The sequence below is a fragment of the Molossus molossus genome, unplaced genomic scaffold (genome assembly GCF_014108415.1).
Source record: "Molossus molossus isolate mMolMol1 unplaced genomic scaffold, mMolMol1.p scaffold_m16_p_1, whole genome shotgun sequence".
Classification (NCBI taxonomy): domain Eukaryota; kingdom Metazoa; phylum Chordata; class Mammalia; order Chiroptera; family Molossidae; genus Molossus; species Molossus molossus.
Window position 1 is genome coordinate 70,991,633 of NW_023425344.1, and position 23,473 is coordinate 71,015,105.

The following is a 23,473-nucleotide window of genomic DNA, read 5'->3' on the forward strand; positions in this document are numbered from 1 at the left end:
CAAAGATAGACCACATGATAAGACACAAATTAAGTCTCTACAAGTTCAGGAAAATTGAAAATCATATTAAGCATTTTCTCAGATCATGAAACTAGAAATAAACTGCAACAAAAACATGCAAAGACATTGGAACACATGTCATAACACATGCTAAATAGCATGTTATTAAACAGTGAATGGGTTATCAAGGAGATCAAGGAAGAAATTAAAAACTTCCTGGAAAACAATGAAAATGAACACACAACAACACAAAATCTATGGGATGCAGTGAAAGCAGTTCTGAGAGGGAAGTTCATAGCACTATAGGCCTACCTCAAGAAACAAGAAAAAATTCTAATTGACTGTCTAACCTCATAATGTAAATAATATAAAAAGCAAACAAAAAGAAAACCCCAGAGCAAGTAGAAAGATAGAAATAGTAAAGATCAGAGCAGAAATAAATGACATAGAGACCAAAAAAACAATTCAAAGGATCAATGAAACAAAGAGCTGGTTTTTCAAAAAGATAAACAAGATTGATGGACCCTTAGCTAGACTCACCAAGAAACAAAGAGAGAGAACCCAAGTGCACAAAATCAGAAATGAAAGAGAAGAAGTAACAACTGACACCACAGAAATACAAAAGATCGTTAAGAGCTGCTATGAACAATTATATGGAAACAAATTCGACAATCTAAGCAAAATAGACATATTTCTAGAAACACACAGTCTCCTAAAACTGGACTGAGAAGAGATAGAAAAATTGAACAGATCAATAACAACTAAGGAAGTTGAAGAGGTAATCAAGACTTGTCCAGAAAACAAATGCCCAGGCCCAGATGGATTCACGGAGGAGTTTTACCAAACATTCAAAAAGAACTAACACCCATTCTCTTCAAACTATTTCAAAAATTCAAGATGAAGGAAGACTTGCAAACTTGTTTTATGAAGCCATCAGAATTCTAATGCCAAAACCAGAAAAAGGCACTACAAAGAAAGTAAACACAGGCCAATATCCCTGATGAACATAGATGCCAAAATTCTGAACAAAATACTAGCAAATTGGTTCCAGCAATATATCGAAAAAATTATTCACCATGACCAAGTGGGATTCATTCCAGCGATGCAAGGCTGGTACAATATTCGCAAATCAATAAATGTGATACACCACATTAAACAAATGAAGAATAAAAACCACATGATCATTTCAATAGATGCTGAAAAAGCATTTGACAAAATCCAGCATCCATTTCTAACAAAAAGGCTCAGCAATGTGGGAATAGAGGGATCATATCTACACATAATAAAGGCCATATATGAAAGACCTACAGCCAACATCATATTCAATGGGCAAAAACTAAAAGCATTTTTCTTAAGAACAGGAACAAGACAGGGATGTCCATTTGCGCCACTCTTATTTAACATTGTACTGGAAGTCTTAGCCATAGCAATCAGACAGGAAGAAAAAATAAATGGGATCCAAATTGGAAAGGAGGAAGTGAAACTGTCATTATTTGCAGATGACATGATATTATACATAGAAAACCCTAAAGACTCCATCAAAAATCTACTAGACTTAATAAATAAATTTGACAGAGTAGCAAGATACAAAATTAATGTCAAGAAATCAACGGCATACTTATACACCAATGATGAACTCATAGAAAGGGAAACTATAAAAACAATCCTATTTACCATCACCGCTAAAAAATTAAGATACCTAGGAATAAACTTAACCAAAGAAGTAAAGGACCTATTTGCAGAAAACTACAGGACATTGAAAAAAGAAATAGAGGAAGACATAAAAAAGTGGAAGCACATACCTTATTCATGGATTGGAAGAACTAACATCATTAAAACGTCCATATTACCCAAAGCAATCTATAGATTCAAAGCAATCCCCATCAAAATACCAACGACATATTTCACAGAACTAGAACAAATACTTTAAAAGTTCATATGGAACCAAAAAAAGATCTCGAATAGCCACAGCAATTTTGAAAAAGAAGGACAAAGTAGGTGGGATACAATACCAGATATCAGGTTATACTACAAAGCACCTAATCAAAACAGCATAGTACTGGCACAAGAACAGGCATATAGACCAGTGGAACAGAATAGAGAACCCAGAAATGGACCCAGGCAATATGCTCAATTAATATTTGACAAAGGTGGCAAGAGCATACAGTGGAGAAAAGGCAGCCTCTTTAATAAATGGTATTGGGAAAATTGGACAGCTACATGCAAAAAAATGAAACTAGACCATCAATTTACACCATGCACAAAAATAAACTCAAAGTGGATAAAAGACTTAAGTGTAACCCGTGAATCCATAAAAATTCTAGAAGAAAATGTAGGAAACAAAATTTCGGACATTATACTCAGCAGAATTTTCACTGATACATCACCTAAGGCAACAGAAACAAAGGAAAAAATGAACACATGAAACCACATCAAACTAAAAAGCTTCTGCACGGCAAAATAAACAATCATCAAAATAGAAAGGCAACCCAGTGTATGGGAGAACATCATTGCCAATGATACATCAGATCAGGGGTTAATTTCCAAAATATATAGAGCAGTCATACAACTCAACAAAAGGAAGACAAAGAACTCAATTAAAAAAGGGGCAGAGGAGTTGAATAGACACCTCTCTAAACAGGACATACAAATGGCCAAGAGACATATGAAGAAATGCTCAACATCACTAATCATCAGAGAGATGCAAATTAAAACAACAATGAGGTATCACCTCACACCTGTCAGAATGGCCGCCATCAAAAATCATCAGTGTTGACGAGGCTGTGGAGAAAAGGGGACTCTAGTACACTGCTGGTGGGAATGCAGACTGGTGCAGTCACTATGGAAAACAATATGCTTTGACCTCAAAAAATTAAAAATTGAACTTCCATTTGACCCAGTGATCCCACTTCTAGGAATATACCCTAAGAAGCCTGAAACACCAATCAGAACTAATATATGTATCCCCATTTTCATAGCAGCACTACTTATGACTGCTAAGATCTGGAAACAGTCCAAGTGTCCATCAGTAGACGAATGGATAAAAAAGCAGTGGTACATGTACACAATGGAGTACTATGCAGCTGTAAGAAAGAAAGATCTCTTATTCTTTGAGACGACTTGGAGGGACCTGGAAAGTATTATCCTAAGTGAAACAAGCCAAGCAGAAAAAGACAAATACCACATGATCTCACTTATATATGGAATATAATGAATATAACAGTCTGAGGAATAGGGTAGACCCAGAAACACAGAAGTAGGGTACAGACTGACAACCCTCAGAAGAGGGGGTGGTAGAGGGTGGGGAGAGATAAACCACATAACTTATATGCATGTATGCATAACCAATGGACATGGACAACAAAGCCAGGGACGGGGCGGGGGATATGGGGAGGAGAGTGTCAAAGGGGTAAAAAAGTAGAAACATCTGTAACAAAAATAAAATTTAAAAAATAATAATAAAATAAAAAATAAATAAAAATAATAATAAAAATAAATTTAAAAAAAAACGAAATCCAGCAATAGACCCAGACAAAACACCTGACCCCTGATTAAAACAACTGGATATTTAGTTACCAAAAAAAAAAAAAAAAATCTAGTCACTTCTACAAAATTTAACTCAAAATGGATAATAGATCTAAATATAAAATGTAAAATTACAAAACTGTTATAAGCCTGGCTGGTGTGGCTCAGTGGTTGAGCATGGACCATGCACCAAGAGGTCGCTGGTTCAATTTCCAGTCAGGGCACATGCCCAGATTATGGGCTAGATCTCCAGTGGGGGACATGCAGGAGGCAGCCAGTCGATGTTCTCTCTCATCAGTGTTTCTATCCCTCTACCTTCATCTCTATATCTAATATCAATGAAAAAATAAAATAAAATTGATAGAAGATAATATAGGACAAAATATAAATGACCTTGGGTTTGAAAATGAGTTTTTTAGATAAAATACCAAGAGCTTAATGCATTAAAAAACAAAAAGAAAGAAAGAAAGAATTGATATGTTGGATTTTATTAAAATTAAATTTTCTGCTCTGTGAAAAATACTGTTAAGACAATGAAAAGGCAAGCCACAAACTTGGAGAAAAAATTTGTAAAACACATGTCTGATAAAAGACTTTTATCCTAACAGTACAAAGCACTCTTAAAATTCAACATTAAGAAAACAACACAAGGAAAAAGTGAAGAAAATATCTGAATAGACACCTCAACAAAGAAGACAAATGGGTAGCAAATAAGCATATAAAAAGATGCTCAACATTATGCATCATTAGAAAATTAACAGTAAAAATAAAAATAAAATATCACTGCCTACTTATAAGAATGCCTAAAATCCAAAACATGGACAAGACCAAATGCTGGCCAGGATGTGAAGCAACAGGAAATCTTATTATTGCTGATGTGAAACCAATGAAATAGTACAGCCACTTTGGAAATAGTGTGTAAATTTCTTACAAAACTAAACATGGTCTTACCATATAATCCAGTGATCACATTCCTTGGTATTTACCCAAAGGAGTTGAAAATATTTCCATAGAAAAACCTGTACACAAACTGTAGTACATTTTTTTTATGATTGACAAAAATTGGAAGAAACCTAGATTCTTTCAATAGGGTAATAGACTCAAATCAACAACAGCAGCAACTGTGATATATTTATCTACAGAATATTATTCAGCAATAAACAAAGAAATGTATATAATGTATCAATATTAGTTCATCAATTGTAATGATCACACAAATAAAATGTTAATTATAGGGAAGTGAGCTGTGAGGAGAAGTTGAATAAATTCTACTTTCTGCTCAAGCATTTATAACTGAAACTGCTCTAAAAATGTTTTTAATTGAAACATAAATAATATTTTGCACTTAAATATATCTTTGTGTTTTCCCAGAGGACTCCTTGAAGATCACAAAGGATTTGTTCTTTCATTTTATAAAAAGAAGGGTGGCAGAAATAATCAGGTTTATTTGATATGTTATCATTGACGAGTTGCATGGAAAAAGGTGTCAAATTGGGAGAGAAACTTAGGTTTCCTTGGGCTAAATTTGTATTGATAAAGTGTTATTAAAATGTATTATAGAAAATGCATGTTTTATGGAACAATCTTAAAGACCTGTCAATGTCCTTATTGTCCATGATATTTCGATTTATCAGTCTTGGGGCTATTTTGCCTCATATTAAATAAAATATAATGTTTTCAGTCATAAATTAATTTTAAAAGGTTAACTTGGTTGTAACTTTAATTCTTTTACGTAAAGATAGCATCTTTTAGACCATTGATTTTCAATTGAAGTTTCACATCTGTTACTTATGGAGCTTATTAGTACATAATGTTTAGGATCTCTCCATACTTACACAATTTCTTTACCTTATAGTCTTCATATAATATTGGCACATTCTAGCTATGTGCTTAGTATATTCATAGTATATTGTGCCAGTATATTCATATGTTGTATCTGATGTTTTTTCCCTGTAAATATTGCTTTTTCATTTTTATAAATTTAATATGCATTATTTTTAAGTAATCCCAATTACTATGTTTATAAATATTTTGTCCAATTAATTTGAGGGATTGGCTTTTATCTTGTTTTGCATATGAAACAAAACACCAAATTTCTTTTTCTATTTCAGTGTTCTTATAATAAATCCTCATCAGATCTTTTAGTTTTAAAAATGATCAGTATTAAATGAACCACAGCATTTTTAAGACTTTTGTCATCTACAGACAGTCTTGATGTTGCCCTGAAAGCATATGCAACCAATTACAATCCAGAATGCTTTATCTTGAACAAAGGATCATCTTTGGAAAAGGAATATGCAAAGTATTTTTCAGAGCAGTCTTCGTTTAAAGAGCTTTAAAATCATTCCAATGCACTGAGTCAGAATATCTAGATCTCCAAGTAAGAAACAGATAAATTCATGAGATGCTACCTAAGATAGATCACAAAAAGGATTGATTACATTAGACTCAGTGAATTGATGAAAGATGATTGTGGATTATGTTTGAAGATGGTTTAATTCGCTAGTTTCCTGGACATGTAAGGAATCTCCTTATTCTTTCTCTTACACTATCTATAATGCATAAGAATTTAGTATATTATACTTATGTAAACTGAAATAAAACATTTATTATTGATATATTTTTCTTTCTGTCTGACTTTCCAGAATTCAGAAAATATTATTGAGTATTCTTATTTTGTGGGAATATGATTATTTGAATAGAGTCAGTAAAAAAATCTTTCTTCCTTGTTAATGGGATATAATTGAAAATATATATGACCAAGTTGTTACCCAGGATATTATAGTATTTTATATGCTCAATTAATCATATGTATTCAGACAATTTTAAGGAACTAAGCTGGACTTTATGGAGCCAGTGATCACAAATCCCTGAGATTTCCAGACATAAAAGTGAGTAAGGTCACTTCCTGTCAAGCCCAGGAAAGTTTGTATGTTGGAGGATTAAAAGAAGAGAAGCATTTACCCAAATTTATAAGTATTTTGAGTGAGAGCCAGTTTGGGTAAATCTTTATTGCTGTTGTAAAAAATTACCGTGAATGGAGGTGGGGACAGTAAAACAACATCGATTTATTGCCTTCCAGTTCTGTGGTTTAGAAGCCGCAAGTGTGTTTTCCTGGGTTGGAATGAAGGTATCAGCAGGGTCTATACTCCTTTCTGAGGGATCCAGGGGGGAAATCTATTTTCTTACCTTTCCAGCTCCCCGAATCTTCCCACTTTCTCTCCTTTGTTGGCGGCTGAGCAGCTGCTTCTACCCACAAAGGCAGCAAAGCAGGTTATCTTTCTCTGTTTCTTTTCTAAATTAAAATATATTAATTGTAGTAAAGTACACATAACATAAAATGTATCAAATTACCACTTTTGTGCATGGTTCAGTCATCCTAAATATGTTCATATTCTTGTACAACCAACATCCAGAACAATATACGTTTCTAAAGCCAAAAGGGTATAAAAACTATTATAAGTATGCTTTTACCTTAAAATTTTAAAAATATTTTTGTTCTAAGTTTTTTTGTTTTTTGTTTGTTTGTTTGTTTTTCAACACATTTCATATAATTCATGGCTTTGGGGAATTTTTATTTTGTTTTACTTTTTCCTTAAATTTATTGTGGTATAATTGACAAGTAAAATTGTATAGATTTAAAGTGTACACTGTCATAATATGATCTGCATATACATTGCTAAGTGCTTATCACAACCACGTTAATTAACATGTCCACACCTCACATCGTTACTATCTTTTTGTATAAGGAAAGTGAGAATGCTCGGGATTTATGCCCCTTAGCAAATTTAAAGTATACAATACAGCATTAACTGTGGTCATTAGAGCCTCAGAACTTATTATTTTTACAACTTAAAGTTGTATTGAAAAGTGTTTACTATAATAAGGTTACTTCACACATCCTTCACCTCAAATACCATTTGGGTGTTGCCATGGTGAATCATTAAAGCTCTAGTCTCATAGCATTGTTCAAGTATATAACACAGTATTATGAACTATAATCGCCATACAATGCCTTAGATTGCCAGAACTCATAACTGAACATTTGTACCCTTTGATCAAAATCTTCTCTTTTCCCCCACTACCCTGGCCCCTGGCAACCACCATTGTGCTCTGTTTCTGAGTTTGACCACGGTGGCATCAACCACATGACTGATACTGATAGTTCCTGCCCTTCTTCACTCTTCCTTTCTGTCTCCAGACATCTCAGCTAAGCCGGTCTCCTCAGAAATCTTTTCTGTGCAGATTTTCTGTTTTTTGCTTCACTGTGTTGCTGTAAGTTCTTCATTATTCCTGTTTTATTTTTTCTGATTTCATAACATTGTTTGTGTTTTCTTGTAGCTTTCTGAGGATCTTGAGAACCATTATTTTGAACTCTTTGTCAGACAATTCAAAGATCGCCATTTCTTTGCAGTCACTTACTGAAAGTTTACCGTGATCCTTTGGTGGTATCAAGTGTCCCTGTTTCTTCATGATCCCTGCAGCTTTGCATAAGTATCTGCTCATTGGAAGAAGCAGTCATGTCTTCCAGACTTCATGATCTGACTTTAGTTAGGCAAGACCTTTACCTGTAGGTGGGGGCATGCTGGAGCATGCTGTGACCCCGAGTCTAGTGGCACAAGGCGCCAAGGACAGAGGTTGTGGCAGCTACAGATTTTGGGGGGATGATATCTATTTGGCTAAGGCAGCTGGAGTTTACAACATGGTCAACTGAGTGATCTTTGAGAGAGTGAGAGCTACAGGGGGTGTACAATGAATACCAGGGCTGCTGGGATCCTAAGAAGTCTTTTCCCGTTCAGTAGCTAGATATCAGAGCAGACCCCGATGGTAGCCAGAGCTGGCTTGTGAATACCCACTTGGCTGGGATGGCTGGATGCAGATGCCTGCACAGTGGCAGTGGCCAGCTGCAGGTGAGGGCAGAGACCAGGAGCAGGAGCCAGGGTCAAATGCAGGTGTAAGATAGTTGCTGGGACACTGGCTGTTGGTGTTTCATTCTGAGCTAGTGGTGTGCATGGCTGCAGGGGCTAGCAGCAGGCTTGTGCAGCAGTGCAGGCCAGTGACAGAAATCCTGCAAGGGACTGGAATCTTTGGCTCCCAGTGTGCCCTTGCCCTTTGCGGCTGCAGAGGCTATCCTGAAGAATGCCCAAGGCGGGTCAGCCAAGGCAGTCTAGTCTGGCATATTGCACAAATACAGCTGCATTGCACAGGCACAGCCTTGGAGGGTAGGTTGCTTTATTGGTGTGAATCCTGGACTCCAGCAGGAGATGGCAGGGAGCATGCAGTAAAAGACTCAGGCAGCTGGTATCTGCTCATTTGAAACCTGTAGGGTGAAAATCTCAGCTGAAAAATCTGTAGAGGGCTCACAGAGACTACCTGCACTGGCTTTAGTTTCCTCAGTGGCAAGAGTTGCTGGGGTCCTCTGCAGAGCATTCTGCTTGGGTCCAGGACAAAGTCCTCAGTGATGAAGTCTGCAGCATCCATACAGGTTGTTGTAGTCCTCAGAAGTGAAGGCTTGCTGCAGTTCTCTGCAGAATAGGCACCCTCATCACGTACGGATTTGGGTAGACTCTGTCACTCCTCCTTGTTCTTAGAGATTTCTAGATATCTCATCTCTGCTGATCTCTGGATTGGGTAAAACTGAAGCAGATCCTTCATGCAGTGCCCCTAAAGGCTGGAGAACCTGGTCACCCACCTCACTCTCCTTTTACCTTGGGTCAGAGAGTTCCCTTTGGCTCTGAGCAGTGCCAGTCTGAAGAATGGAATGAAGCAGGCACAACCATTTGTGCTTTATGATTCTCAAGTTTTTGCTCCACCGTGTGGCTAAAGTTTCTAAGCTCCCTCAGAGCTATTTTTTTTTTTTTTTTTGTCTAATTGCTGTTCTTTGTTGGGGTGTGGAGGCTGGATTCTTCTACTCCACCATGTTGGTGACATCTGTAGATTCTTAACTGGATTCCTGAGCCCTTCTAGGGGTATTTTTGTTCATGGACAGCTGATTGGTTTTTTTGTGGGGGGGATAAAGGCTAGTGTCTTCCATTCAGCCATCGAAACACTGCAGGTTCATTTCTTATCACATATATGACTTAGACTCTCTTTTTTCTGCCCCCTTTTCCCACATAATAAGGATGCTTATGTTTACATAGATCCCATCTGGATAATCCAAGATAATCTCATTATTTCATGGTCACTTGATTAGCAACCTTAAATTTCATCTGACATATACTCCCTTTTCTCATGTAAGGTAACAGATTTATAGGTCAGTATGGTAAATTACTATTTTTTTCTTCCCATATGTAGATAATCAAGCCAAATCTAATTGAGACAAGTCTTATCTTGTGAGCAAGGATCATCTTTCTTTGATATTACTTTTGATCAAAAGAGGGCCTACTCTAGAAAACAGTTTTGTGTTTCAACGATAAACTATGCATCATCTAAAGCATACCCTTCTGGGTTATCAGACTCTAGCCCGTTCATTGTCCTTTGAGTGATTGTGCACTTCCTTGTAAATTGCAGGTAACTGATGAATATATAGACTGTCATGCCTGGTTGAGATTCAATTGACTTCAGTCAATTTTTGGCACAAACTGGCAAATTGGACTGAATCCAATTACATTATTTAAATTGTCGATTCCTAACAAATTTTTCAATTTTACCAATTTTTCCTAATCTCCAGTCCTCCAAATTTACTTTTCTAATATTTTTTCCTCCCAACTTGGTGTCACAGACAAGTAAACATGACTGTTCAAATCTCTATAGTGACTTTGGATTACCTTGGGGCAGGCCCCTGTCCTGGAGGATGGCTACTTGATATAAATTTGAAGGACTCACCACTGCAACAGACTATGCATGTGTGATAGGCAGTTAGACAGACATGAACAGAGCAAGGACAATGGGCCAGGTATAGAAGGTCACTAAGGCAGAAAGACCTGCATGCCCAGCAATGGGAAGAACTGGGGAAACAAGGACCTTTCCCCCAGGGTGACCTCTCCTCCACTAACATATCAATGGTCGTGTAGTTTAGACCCCCGAATATTGCTGGTCATGCAGTTTGGACCCTACCCTGACTTGACCTCCCATGGCATTTCACTAGTCCTATGGTAAACCCCTTGGAGGAAGAAAAATGGCCCTTGCACAACCACTCCCTTATACATTAACCCTTAGGGATAATATCTAGACCTCACTTGTGTTTCAGCTCCAGGCCCAGAAAAACAGCAAAACCAGACAAGTGATGTCATGGCTGACCTCAGGACCACCTGCATTGACTAATGACCCCTTGTCTTGGCACTGACCAATCAGTGAAGACTACCACCATAAAGGACATACCTGGAAAGCTGATGAATATCTTATTGAGATCCTTCTCTGGAACTTCCCCCATAATCCCACCCTTAAACATCCTTAGGATGAAGGATGCAGTGTGGCTCTCTCTCTGTCTCTCCCTCTTCCTTTCTCTTTCTGGCATGCCTGCGCCCTTCCTCATCCCCTTCCCCAGGGTGCATTTTTCTTGCCTCTCTCTTTCACCTAGGCTCCAAGGACCCTTCTTTTGCCTCTGTAACTTGTTCTCTGGTTCACTTCTTCTACCTCTGTGACTTTCTAAATAAACTTTCTCTTTAATTTGGATCTTGGCTTTGAATTCTTTCTTAGCCAGAGCCCAAGTTCCGAGGTTTCTGAACCAAGGACCAAACATTGGAAACATTCTGATGCAATTTTGCTGCCCACATGTGGACCAGAATTTCTGATGGACAAATGGCTATCTGAATTATTAAGCAAATTCGGCTGAATACTTGGGTCATTCATGCAAGAGGTAATCAAGACTAAGGTGAACCTCATTGGGAACTTCAATTTCCTAGCTCAAGTGCTTCCAAAATGCAATTATCAGTGCTGCATAATCTCTAACAAGGTCTTAGAATTCACTAGACCAGTTCAACAATAGACTCCTTAATATAGTCTTGTATTAATGTTTTCATTTTAGGCATCCCTTCTGTGAGATATCTGAACTCCAAGACAACAAACCTTTATCACCACGAAAGTTCTCAATTCTGAACCACTCAGCATATGACAGAAATTGTTCTACGGAAAAAAAATAAAAATAAGAATCCTCCAGAGACTACTTCTTAGATCATTCAAGAGGTTTATTTTCAACTCAGAGTTGTTCATCAATGAACAACATCTGTGTTAAACAAAAGGGAGGATTGAGGTGTTGAACTTTATTATGATCCCCATGAAGCTCACAAATGACTTTCTTGTTTAATTTCCTTCATAAAACCCCAGATTTCCTTCCTTTCATTTGAGACGTTTCTCATTAATGAATATTTCCCTAATACGTTGGCTTTCACAATCTAAGCTCTTTAAAGTATACTTGAAGCCAATATAACAGGTTTAGTTTTTGTTGTTGTTCAAATATCCCTCCTGGAACCATTAGTCCTGCTATTACATTCAAGATTGTTGTTCTCTAGGCATGCTAAAATAGGTTTATTTTAGGACCTTAATTCACTATCACCCTGGAAATTCTCTTCACCTTGTCCTTGCATTGGAATTATTACTTCCTGAAGTTCAAGTTTTCCTTTCCATTGTTCATCCTTTATTTACATATTCTAGGAGCTCCCTGAATAAAGGTTTGCATTTGAGGAACTTGGAGACTTTGAGAAGCTAGGAGGAAAATACACATGGGTGAAATAGAAAAAGTTAAAATATAGGAAACATGAAATTACGTAAAACAGTAACTATGAAATATGATCAACTCTATATGGTACCACAGGAATGAGGGAGAGTCCCTGAGAAGGATAAACTTGGAAAGGGTTTTCGATCTCCCTAGAGAATGTATAGTTCAACCCACCAGATTTACAAGAAGTTTGTGGATTTGGCCAGGCTGATCTTGGTCTGCAGGCACTGGACAAGCAACATATCACCTGTCAGAGGAAGACAGGGAGCAGGAGACCAACTGGTAGGAAGGGAACACAGTGAAACACAAAAGTGGTGATATTTTTCTATATCATGTTATCTGTTTGCTTTTTACCGGAATTTCTCCTAATAGATATTGAACCTCCTAGACTGAACCCTAATTTTCTTATTATTACTCTCCCTTATTCCAATGGATTTTTTTTTTGCTATAGTTATGTTTACTTGAATATTTCCTCAAATGTATTTTTATATTCTGCATTTCCTTGATGAAATAAAAGCTCCATGAAGTTAGACATCTTCATTTGTTTGGTTCACTGATGAATCTAAATACAGAGTTGGTGCCATAATGTAAGTTCGATAAATATTTGTTGAGTAACTATTTAATGAATGCTAAAGCTTGTATTTTTGGATTTTCTATTTTCCATTCTCAGTATTTCTTTTTTATTCTCTGAATTTCTCATTTATAATATTCTGTCCTCATTGAAAGGACACACCATCTTCCCTTTCTTTGGACTCATTAATTATATATTTTAAGTTAATTTCTTCCCTCTGTATTGACTGTTTCCTTCAAAATGCCTTCTTTTCATGATTTTTTTTCCCTCTCTGTTATATTTTATATTTCTTTAAATAACTTGTGGTATTTGGCTGGCCAATGAAGCCTGCTGGGAGTTCTGTAAGCATGGGGTAGGCTGGTGGGCAGATAAAATTCACTCTTAGTTAATAAGTTAGAGTGTTATTACTAATGAGTTGGGTTCTTATTTCCTGATATAAAAAATTTAGACCTAGGACACTGATAAAAGCAAAGGCAGATTTATTGAGGCTCTTCAGAGGGTGAGAACACTAAAATAGGACCTCAGGTTCTGTGTCCCAAATGTGGGCTTATGGGTTCTTATTCCTTGGGAATACAAATGTTGCTGGGAAAACCCAATCAGGGTGTAGGTTGGCTGGCTTTTTTCTCTTTAGGAACACTGGGTCCCACTGAAATCTGGGCATGCATCAGTAAAGTGAGGCATCCTGTGATTGTGCAAAACTTATTATGGGATCAGAAAAGGACTTTCCCAACCAGGTATTGGGTTTGTCTTTGGAGTTTATGGCTTGGCTTTAAAAAATTCCAGGTAGTTCCTGGATCATTGTTTTAGAGCTACCTATTGATAATTGGCATAGCTCTGACAGGGCTTAACTTGATGGAGCAATTTGTACTGGTAGAGCTTGACTCAATGGAGCAATTTTGGGGAACATTTTATTCTACCTGTTTTGCTCTGAGGAAAAGGGAGAGCAATATAGCTGTAGAACAGGGGGGAAAGAAACATGCTGAGGTCTACTGTGTAAATCACTTTTCCTAATTTAGCTTATACAACACATGTTTCTGAACTCAGCTTTATAAATAACGTAGGTCTTTATTTTGAATTCTGCTTGTGTTCTTTGTATATAACTTCCTGGAAAGAGGAAATTGGTAGGACTAATTTCTAGAAACATTTTCAGTCTCTGACTCTATTACCCTAAAACCATTAAAAATGTTCCTGATAATACTTAGTAAAACACAATAAGTTTTTAAACATCAAAGAGTTTTGCAGATTTACAGCTTTATCACTGAAGATGAGTGGTTGGTGTTGGCACTCTGAGGGTACTATTTAAAGTATACATGATCTATGTACTGAAGCTCAAATAACAACTCTGGACTGGAATGCAGATTGGGTGGCATAAACATGGATGACACATTGCTATAGGCTGAATGTTAGTGTCACCCCAAAATTCATATATTAAATCCTAATGTTCAATGGGATGATCTATGGAAGTGAGGCCTTTGGGAAGTGATTAAGTTATGAAGGTGAATTCATTATGAATAGGATTAGTGCTGTTATAAAGAAACCCCAGAGGTCATCTTGGTCTCTATCGCCATGTGAGGACCCAACTAGGAAAACAGTCTGGTTGTCTATGAACCAGGAAGTAAACTCTCACCAGATACTGAACCTGTCATGTCTCAGACTTCTCAACCTCTAGAACTGTGAGAAATAAATTTCTGTTGTTTACAAAAGCTCAGTCTACGTTTTTTGTTTGTTTGTTTGTTTGTTTTGTTACAGCAGCCAAACAGACAAAGATATATATCATCCCTTGGAAATCAAATGCGATTCAGAGGCTTAGTGCCAGGAAGAATAAGTGAATGTGGGTGTCATTCAGAAACAGAGTTCCCTTGAAGAAGCAGGTTTCTTTCAACAGAGCATGAGGTCACTTTTAAGCAAGGTGAATTTGAGGCCCTTTGGAACATCCAAATGCATATGTCCCAAAGTTGAATAAAAATAGAGAGAAAAAATATGAACTAAAAATATATAATTAAGCCTCCTTTATTAGCATAAGGACAAGAATATCACCTCCTTCAGGTAACCATTTTGGGTTTCTATACATAGATATGAATATTTTCTCTTTTCTTCTCCCATTTAACTTATTTACATGTTTATCAGTGAAGACACAGTATGATGCAATTTTGTTTAGACTCATTAAATTTAAAATTTTTCATGAGAATACTTTATTTTCTCTAGTTTTTGTTATTTTTGTAAGAGTTTCCTAAAACATCATGTTTGCGATGTCCCAAGTAATTGTGAATTAGATAAAAGAACAAAAATTAAAACAATCTAATTTTCCATGGGTAATTTAATATGTAACTTATTTAGCCCAGTCAGTATGGCTCAGTGAATTGAGCATCATCCAATAGACTGAGAGATCCTGCTTCAATTCTGGTCAGTGCACATGCCTGGGTTGCAAGCTTCATCCCCAGTAGGGGGCATACAAGAGGCAGCCAATTGATGTCTCTCTCTCTCTTTTCCTTTATCTTTAAAAAAATCAATAAAAACATATTTTAGAAATATGTAACATTTAAATAGCATAAGCGAGGCTTTCCACTTCATTCTCTTCTGCTGGAGATGCTGCTTCCAGGTTGCTGGCTGCTCAAGTGATTCCAGTGTCAAGCTGCCATTGAAAACCACTGCTCTGATGTTCCACATTTGCAAATGGCATCTTTGGAAACAACATGAAGTTCATCAGAGTTAATGAAATGTAAATAGATAATTTGGTTTTAAAAAGGCATTTTGTGTAAAGAATACCTATTGGTTAAAGATTGTAAAAACAGATTGCAAAATGGTGGTGGAGTATGAAAGCTACACAGATGATCTCCCAAGACCAAACTAAAATTACAACTAAAATAAACACAAATCATTGGGAAAAAAGCAACAGAAAAGCACCTGAAGAGGACCATATAACCAGGGACACTGAATCGAGCCCTGTCGGTGTGTGGATGTGGAAGAAGGGAGCAGGGATCCCACGGACAGTAGCAGTCTTAGCTGTGAGCAGTACCCTCAGGGTTAAAATCCCAAACTGGCTCCACAGCGCAGAGGGCCAAGACAGAGAACTAAATTAGGTACAGCCACTCACCTTGGATTCTAGCAGAGAAAGGGCAGACTGGATTGAAACTGAGTGGAAACTCAGGATTTGGAAGATGTTCTGAGTTTTTGCTGAGCTGTGGCCACATAAGATGGTGGCCAACTTGTTTCTTCCTGTGCTCTGGGGAAAAGCAGCAGCCCCTCCCTCGGAGATTTAACCCTACCCCTCTGGGCCAGAGAAATGCAAATTGAAGATCATTAACAACCCGCATCTGCCCCACACTCTGGAAAACCTCTTACACTGAACAACTGAGGGAGTATTTCATTTAGCTGAGGGCTACAACCCAAGGCTTATCAAGTAACTGAGACAAATAACCGCCAGGCAAAAACCTAGAGGATAACTGAATCTTTCCTGGGCTTGCAAATCCACCCAGAAAAGCAACACTTGACAGTGGTGTTGAATGTGGGTCCTTCCACACTCACCCAAACCGAGGAGAGGGAGCCACAAACAGCAGAACATCAATACCCACAGTTAAAATATGGCAAGCTTCAAAACCAACTGAATTAGCCAAAATGGTAAAACAAAAAAACAAATCCCAAATGAAAGAACAAGAGAACTCTACTGAAGATGAGAGAAATGAAATGCAATTAAGCAAGTAATCAGAGGTATAGTTCAGAGCCATGATCTTGAGGAAGATCAACAGCATGAGTAAGGACATCAACATCATGAGTAAAGAAATAGAGACATTGAAAATCAACCAAGTGTAAATGAAGAATGACATAGCAGAAGTAAAGTACACATTGGAAGGAACGACTAGTAGACAAAGCTGAGGACAGGATCAGTGAATTAAAAGATGGGGTAGAAAAAAATCACCCAATCAAAAAAACCAAAATAAAAATACAAAAAAACAATATGAAAACAGCTTAAGAGAACTGTGTTGATCCAAAATGGAACAACTGGAAAAGTAACAATATTTATATCATAGGAGTCCCCGAAGAGGAAGAAAATAAGCAAGGGTTAGAGAATATATTTGAAGTAATAGTGACAGAAACTTCCCTAACTTTGTAAAGGAAGAAGGCATTCAAGTTCAAAAAGCACAGAGAGCCCTGGCCGGTTTGCTCAGCGGTTAGAGCATAGGCCTGCGGTCCGGAGAGACCCGGGTTCGGTTCCCGCTAAGGGCACGTACTTCAGTTGCAGTTTGTCCCCGGCCCTGGTTGGTCGTGCGGTGGCAGCCACTCGATGTGTCCCTTCACGTCGATGTTTCTCTCTCTCTGTCTCTTCCTCTCTCTCCCTCCCACTCTATCTGTACAAAAAATGTAAAAATGTCCTCGGGTGTGGATTAAAAAAAAAAAAAAAAAAAGCACAGAGAGCTCCAAGTAAGAAGAACCCAAACAGGCATACGCCAAGATGCATAGTAATTAAAATACCCAAAATTAAAGACAGACAGATATTCCTAAAGGCAGCAAGAGATAAACAACAGGTTACCTACAAAGAAACCCCTTATGGCTCTCAGCTGACTTTTCAACAGAAACACTACTGGCCAGAAGGGAATGGCATGAAGTAATCAAAGTCATGAAAAACAAGGATCTAAATCCAAGACTACTCTATCCATCAAGGCTATCATTCAAAATAAAAGGTTAAATAAAGAGCTTCCCAGACGAAAAAAGGCTAAGGGAATACATTAGCACCAAACCAGCCCTACAAGAAATGTTAAAAGGACGGCTGTAATTAGAAGAAATAGAAAGAAAAATAGAACCACACTGAATAAAAATGTCAATAAATAAGTACATATCAATAATCACCTTTAATGTAAATGGATTGAATGCTCTAATAAAAAGATACAGAATAGCTGATTGGATAAGAAAGCATGACTCACATATATGTTGTTTACAAGAGACCGACCTCACAAAAAAAGATACACATAGATTGAAAGTAAAGGGATGGAGAAAAATCTTTCAAGCAAACAGAAAGCAAAACAAAGCTGGGGTAGCAATAGTCATATCTGATAAAGTAGACTTCAAAATGAAGGTCATAACTAGAGACAAAGAAGGCTACTACATAATATCGAAAGGATCTATCCAACAGGAAGATATAACCTTGGTAAACTTATATGCACCCCATGTAGGAGCACCAACATATATTAAAAATCTTTTGGAGTACTTCAAAGGAGGAAACAACAGCAATACAATCATAGCAGGGGACTTCAACAATTCATTGACATCACTGGATAGATCTTCTAGACAAAAAATTAAGAAGGAAACATGGGCTCTAAATGAAGCACTAGATCAAAGGGATTTAATAGATATCTACAGAGAATTACACCCCAAAACTGCAGAATTCACATTCTTCTCAAGTGCACATGGGATATTCTCAAAGATAGACCACATATTAGGGAACAAACTAAGTCTCTACAAGTTCAAGAAGATTGAAATCATATCAAGCATCTTCTCAGATCACAATGGCATGAAACTAGAAATTAATTTCAACAAGAACATGCAAAGTCATTTGAACACATGGAGGCTAAACAGTATGTTATTAAACAATAAATGGATTACCATGGAGATCAAGGAAGAAATTAAAAACTTTCTGAAAACCAATGAAAATGAACACACAACAACACAAAATCTATGGGATGCAGCAAAAGCAGTTCTGAAAGGAAAGTTCATAGCATCACAGGCCTACCTCAAGAAACAAGAAAAAATTCTAATTTATTATCTAACTTCACAACTTAAAGAACTAGAAAGCAAACTAAAGAAAACTCCAGAGCAAGTAGAAGGAAGGAAATAGTAAAGATCAGGGCACAAATAAATAACATAGAGACTAAAAACAATTCAAAGAATCAATAAAACAAAGAGCTGGTTTTTCAAAAAGATAAACAAGTTCAATGGACCCTTAGCTAGACTCACCAAGAAACAAAGAGAGAGAACTCAAATACACAAAATCAGAAATGAAAGAGGAAATGAACCACTGACACCCCAGAAATACAAAGGATCGTTAACAAATACTATGAACAATTATATGGAAATAAATTAGACAATCTAAGCAAAATGGACAAATTTCTAGAAAAATGTAGTCTCTCAAACCTGAACCGGAAAGAGATAGAAAACCTGAACAGGCCAATAACAACTAAGAAAATTGAAGAAGAAATGAAGACTCTCCCAGCAATCAAAAGCTCATGCCTGGATGGCTTCATGAGGGAGCTTTACTGTACAGTCGAAGAAGAACTAACACCCATTCTCCTCAAACTATTTCAAAATTTCAAGATTGAAGATTTCTAAACTCGTTTTATGAGGCCAGCATAATTATAATTCCAAAATCAGAAAAAAAAAAAAAAAAAAAAAACTGCAAAGAAAGAAAACCACAGGCCAAATCTCTGATGAACATAGATGCCAAAATCCTGAACAAAATACTAGCAAATTGGATTCAGCAATACATCAAAAAAATGATCACCATGACCAAGTGGGATTCATCCCAGGGATGCTAGGTTGGTACAATATTCACAAATCAATAAATGTGATAGAATACATACAAAAAATTAAAGATAAAAACCATATGATTATATCAATAGATGCTGAAAAGTCATTGAACAAAATTTAGCACCCATTTCTGATAAAAATGCTCAGCAATGAGGGAATACAAGGATCATATCTCGACATAATAATGGCCATATATGAAAGACCTATAGCCAAATTCATACTCAATGGGAAAAAAACTAAAAGCATTTCCCTTAAGAATAGGAACAAGACAGGGATACCCACTTTTGCCACTCTTATTTAACATAGTACTGGATGTCTTAGCCACATCAATCAGACAGGAAGAAAAATAAAAGGGATCCAAATTGGAAAGAAGGAAGTAAAACTGTCATTATTTACAGGTGACATGATATTATACATAGAAAACCCTAAAGACTCCATCAATAATCTACTAGACTTAATAAATAAATTTGGCAAAGTAGCGGGATACAAAATTAACATCAAGAAATCGACAGCATTCTTATCTACCAATGATGAACTCACAGATAGAGAAATAAAAAAAAAAAGAATCCCATTTACCATCACAGCAAAAAAAATTAAGATACCTAGGAAAAAATTTAACCAAAGAAGTAAAGGACCTATTTGCAGAAAACTACAGGACATTAAAAAAAAAAAAAAAAAAAAGAAATAAAGGAATATATAAAAAAGTGGAAACACATACCTTGTTCATGGATTGGAAGAATTAACATCATTAAAATGTCCATACTACCCAAAACAATCTATAGATTCAATGTAATCCCCTTCAAAATACCAATGACATATTTCACAGAACTAGAACAAATACTTCAAAAGTTCCTATGGAAGCAAAAAAGACCCCAAATAGCCACAGCAATCTTGAAAAAAAAGACAAAGTAGGTGGGATCACAATACTGGATATCAGGTAATACTACAAAGCTACTGTAATCAAAACAGCCTGGTATTGGCACAAGAACAGGCATATAGATCAATGGAATAGAACAGAGAACCCAGAAATTGACCCAAAACATTATGCTCAATTAATATTCAGCAAAGGTGGCAAGAGCATACAATGGAGTAAAGAGAGCCTCTTTAATAAATGGTGTTGGGCTCTGGACAGTTTGGCTCAGCAGTTAGTGTTGCCTGCTGTACAGAGACAACCAGGTTTGGTTCCCGCTGAGGATGTGTACCTCAGTTGCAGTTTGTCTTCGGCCCTCGTTGGGGTCATGCGGGTGGCAACCACTGGATGTGTCCCTTTCAAATTGATGTTTCTTTCCCTCTCTCTCCCTCCCACTCTACCGGAACAACAAAAAAAAATGAAACAAATGTCCTCGATTGAGGAAAAAATAAATAAATAAATAAATAAATAAATAAATAAATAAATAAATAAATAAATAAATAGTGTTGGGAAAATTGAACAGCTCCTTGCAAAAAAAAGAAAAAAAAAATGAAACTAGACCATCAACTTACACCATACACAAGAATAAACTTAAAATAAATAAAAAGTTAAATGTGACTAGTGAATCCATAAAAATTCTAGAAGAAAACATAGGCAACAAAATTTCAGACATCATACTCAGCAGAATTTTCACTGATACATAACCTAAGACAAGAGAAACATAGAACAAAATGAACACATGGAACTATATCAAACTAAAGAGCTTCTGCACAACAAAGAAACAACCATCAAAATGGAAAGGGAACCCACTGTATGGGAGAGCATATTTGCCAATGATACATCAGATAAGAGGTTCATTTTCCAAATATATAGAGTGCTCATACAACTCAACAAAAGGAAGACAAAGAACCCAATTTGAAAATGGGCAGAAGAGCTAAATATACACCTCTCCAAAAAGGACATACAGATGGCCAAGAGACATATGAAGAAATGCTCAGCATCACTAATCATCAGACAGATGCAAATTAAAACAACAATGAGGTATCACCTTACACCCGTCAGAATGGCCGCCATCAACAAATCATCAAACCATTAGTGCTGGCGAGGGTGTGGAGAAAAGGGGACTCTAGTACACTGCTGGTGGGAATGCAGACTTATGGAGACTTTTGCAGCCACTATGGAAAACACTATGATGTTTCCTCAAAAAATTAAAAATTAAATTGCCATTTGACCCAGAAATCCTACTTCTAGGAATATATCTTAAGAAGCCTGAAACACCAATCAGAAAAAATGTATGTACCCCTATGTTCATAGCAGCACTATTTACAGTCGCTAAAATCTAGAAACAGCCCAAATGTCCATCAATAAATGAGTGGATAAAAAAGCTGTGGTACATATACACAATGGAATACTATGTAGCTGTAAGAAAGAAAGATCTCTTATCCTTTGAGACAACATGGAGGGACCTCAAGAGTATTATGCTAAGCTAAATAAGCCAATCAGAGAAAGACAAATATCACATGATCTCACTTATTTGTGGAATATAATGAACAAGGTGGGCTGATGAATGAAATAGATCCAGAGACATAGAAAGGAGTATGTTTCAGACTGACAAAGCTCAGAGTATAGAGTTGGGGGGGATGGATGTGATGAACCTAAGAAGTTATATGTGTGTATGCATAACCAGTGGACATAGACAATAATGCTAGGGTGGGTGGGGTGTGCACAATGGGAAGGAGGGTGTCTGGGGGAGGTAGGAAGAAACATCTGTAACCAAAATAAATTAATAATAAAGATCGTCAAAACAACAGCAAATAAATAAATAAATAAATAAATAAATAAATAAATAGCATAAGCAATATTTCCTTGAGAAACTTCTGTTTTTGTTTTGTTGTTGTTGTTGTTCTTTCTTCGGTGGTTGGAACTTCTCCTTTCTTAAAAGGGGAAAAGGAAATGGATATGGTTTACCCCTGGGCTCTGGGTGAAGCATGAGGCAATCCCAGCAGGCAGGCTCTAGGGCATGGGTGGGAAAAGTCCCTGAGTTTCCCACAATCCTTCTTTTTGCAGGTAACAGGCTGGCTGCTAATGGGGTGCGGAGAGGAGAGGGCCCTGGGGAGGAGGGTGGCAGGCAAGACTCTTACTTTAACATGCAAAATCCAGCTGCCCCATAAAATAGGTTGATTCTTGAAGAGTGACATATGTATAAATACACAGACACAGCCACAGTACACATGTGGAGAAGGCTCTGCATTCCCGAGGGTGGGGATCTAGGCCTGCTGTCCTCAAGGAGCTCCAAGGCCAGTAAGTCTTCACAGCCTGCTGAGGTGGGGTGAGTCCTCTGCAGAAGGCTGCTTGGTCTCAGAATTTCTGTCTGCCAGTACCCAGATGGCTCTGAACCAAATCCATGCAAGCTGGGTGCGGTGTGCCTGCATGTCTGTGTACTTGCGCGCAGCCTGTGTGCTGGCTCAGGAGTCCAGTCTCTCCCCTCCAGGGCTTCGGGAAATGGGGGTGCAAACAGAGGAGGGTAGAGGGGCTTAGCAGAGATGTTTTCTCCTCCGTCTCACGGGGTCATGGCCTCCGGGGGGGGGAGGGGCCTCCCTTATTACTTGGCCTCCATGGCAAGGTGGGCCCTTGGTTCTGAGGTGGCCTGTTGGGGGGCCAGGGGGAAGGGGGTGCTGGAATCCACGGGGAAGGGGTTGGCTGGTTGCAGTATGGCCCTCCTGGGGGTGAAGCCACATTGGCCAGCTGTGCACTGCAAAGCTGCAGGTGGCCGCGTGGGGCAAGTGTGAGGCAAGGGGGGAGGATGTGGACATGGCAGCCATTGGGCTGCCACTGCTGCCACCATGGAAGCTCTCAGAAGCCCGAGATGGGAGAACCGGTGAGGGCATTGGGAAAGTTGAGGGGCGTTGCAGGGAGTGCACATCATCTGGTGGTGGTGACTATAGGGAATGTTGGTCTCCTGGAAAACAGTGCTGAGGGCCGTCTGGAGCTGCCAGTGGCCGCCTGCAGCAGCTGCTACCCCTGGTCAGCCGCACAGCACGAACTGGTTGATCATGACCTGGTGAGCATCTGCGTTCACAGACTAGGCGCCACCACAGCCGCGCTGCCCTCTCGGGCCCCCAGCCCTGTGGACTCCTCCTCTTCCTGCGTCCTCCATTAGCGAGCCCGCCCCAGCTAATATCTCCCTGAGAAACTTCTAAGAATCCTATTCCAGTGATCAAAACTGTTATTCAACAGGATTGACATGTCTACTATTGAAAAAAATAATTATTATGCAATTATAATTAAAAAT

The 23,473-nt window shown here is 37.8% G+C and overlaps 1 pseudogene; it reads right to left on the bottom strand.

Moving 5' to 3' along the window:
* The window catches only part of LOC118629020, a 71,972-nt pseudogene extending 48,969 nt beyond the window's left edge, over window positions 1–23,003 (bottom strand).
* Between the last annotated feature and the right edge of the window lie 470 nt (window positions 23,004–23,473).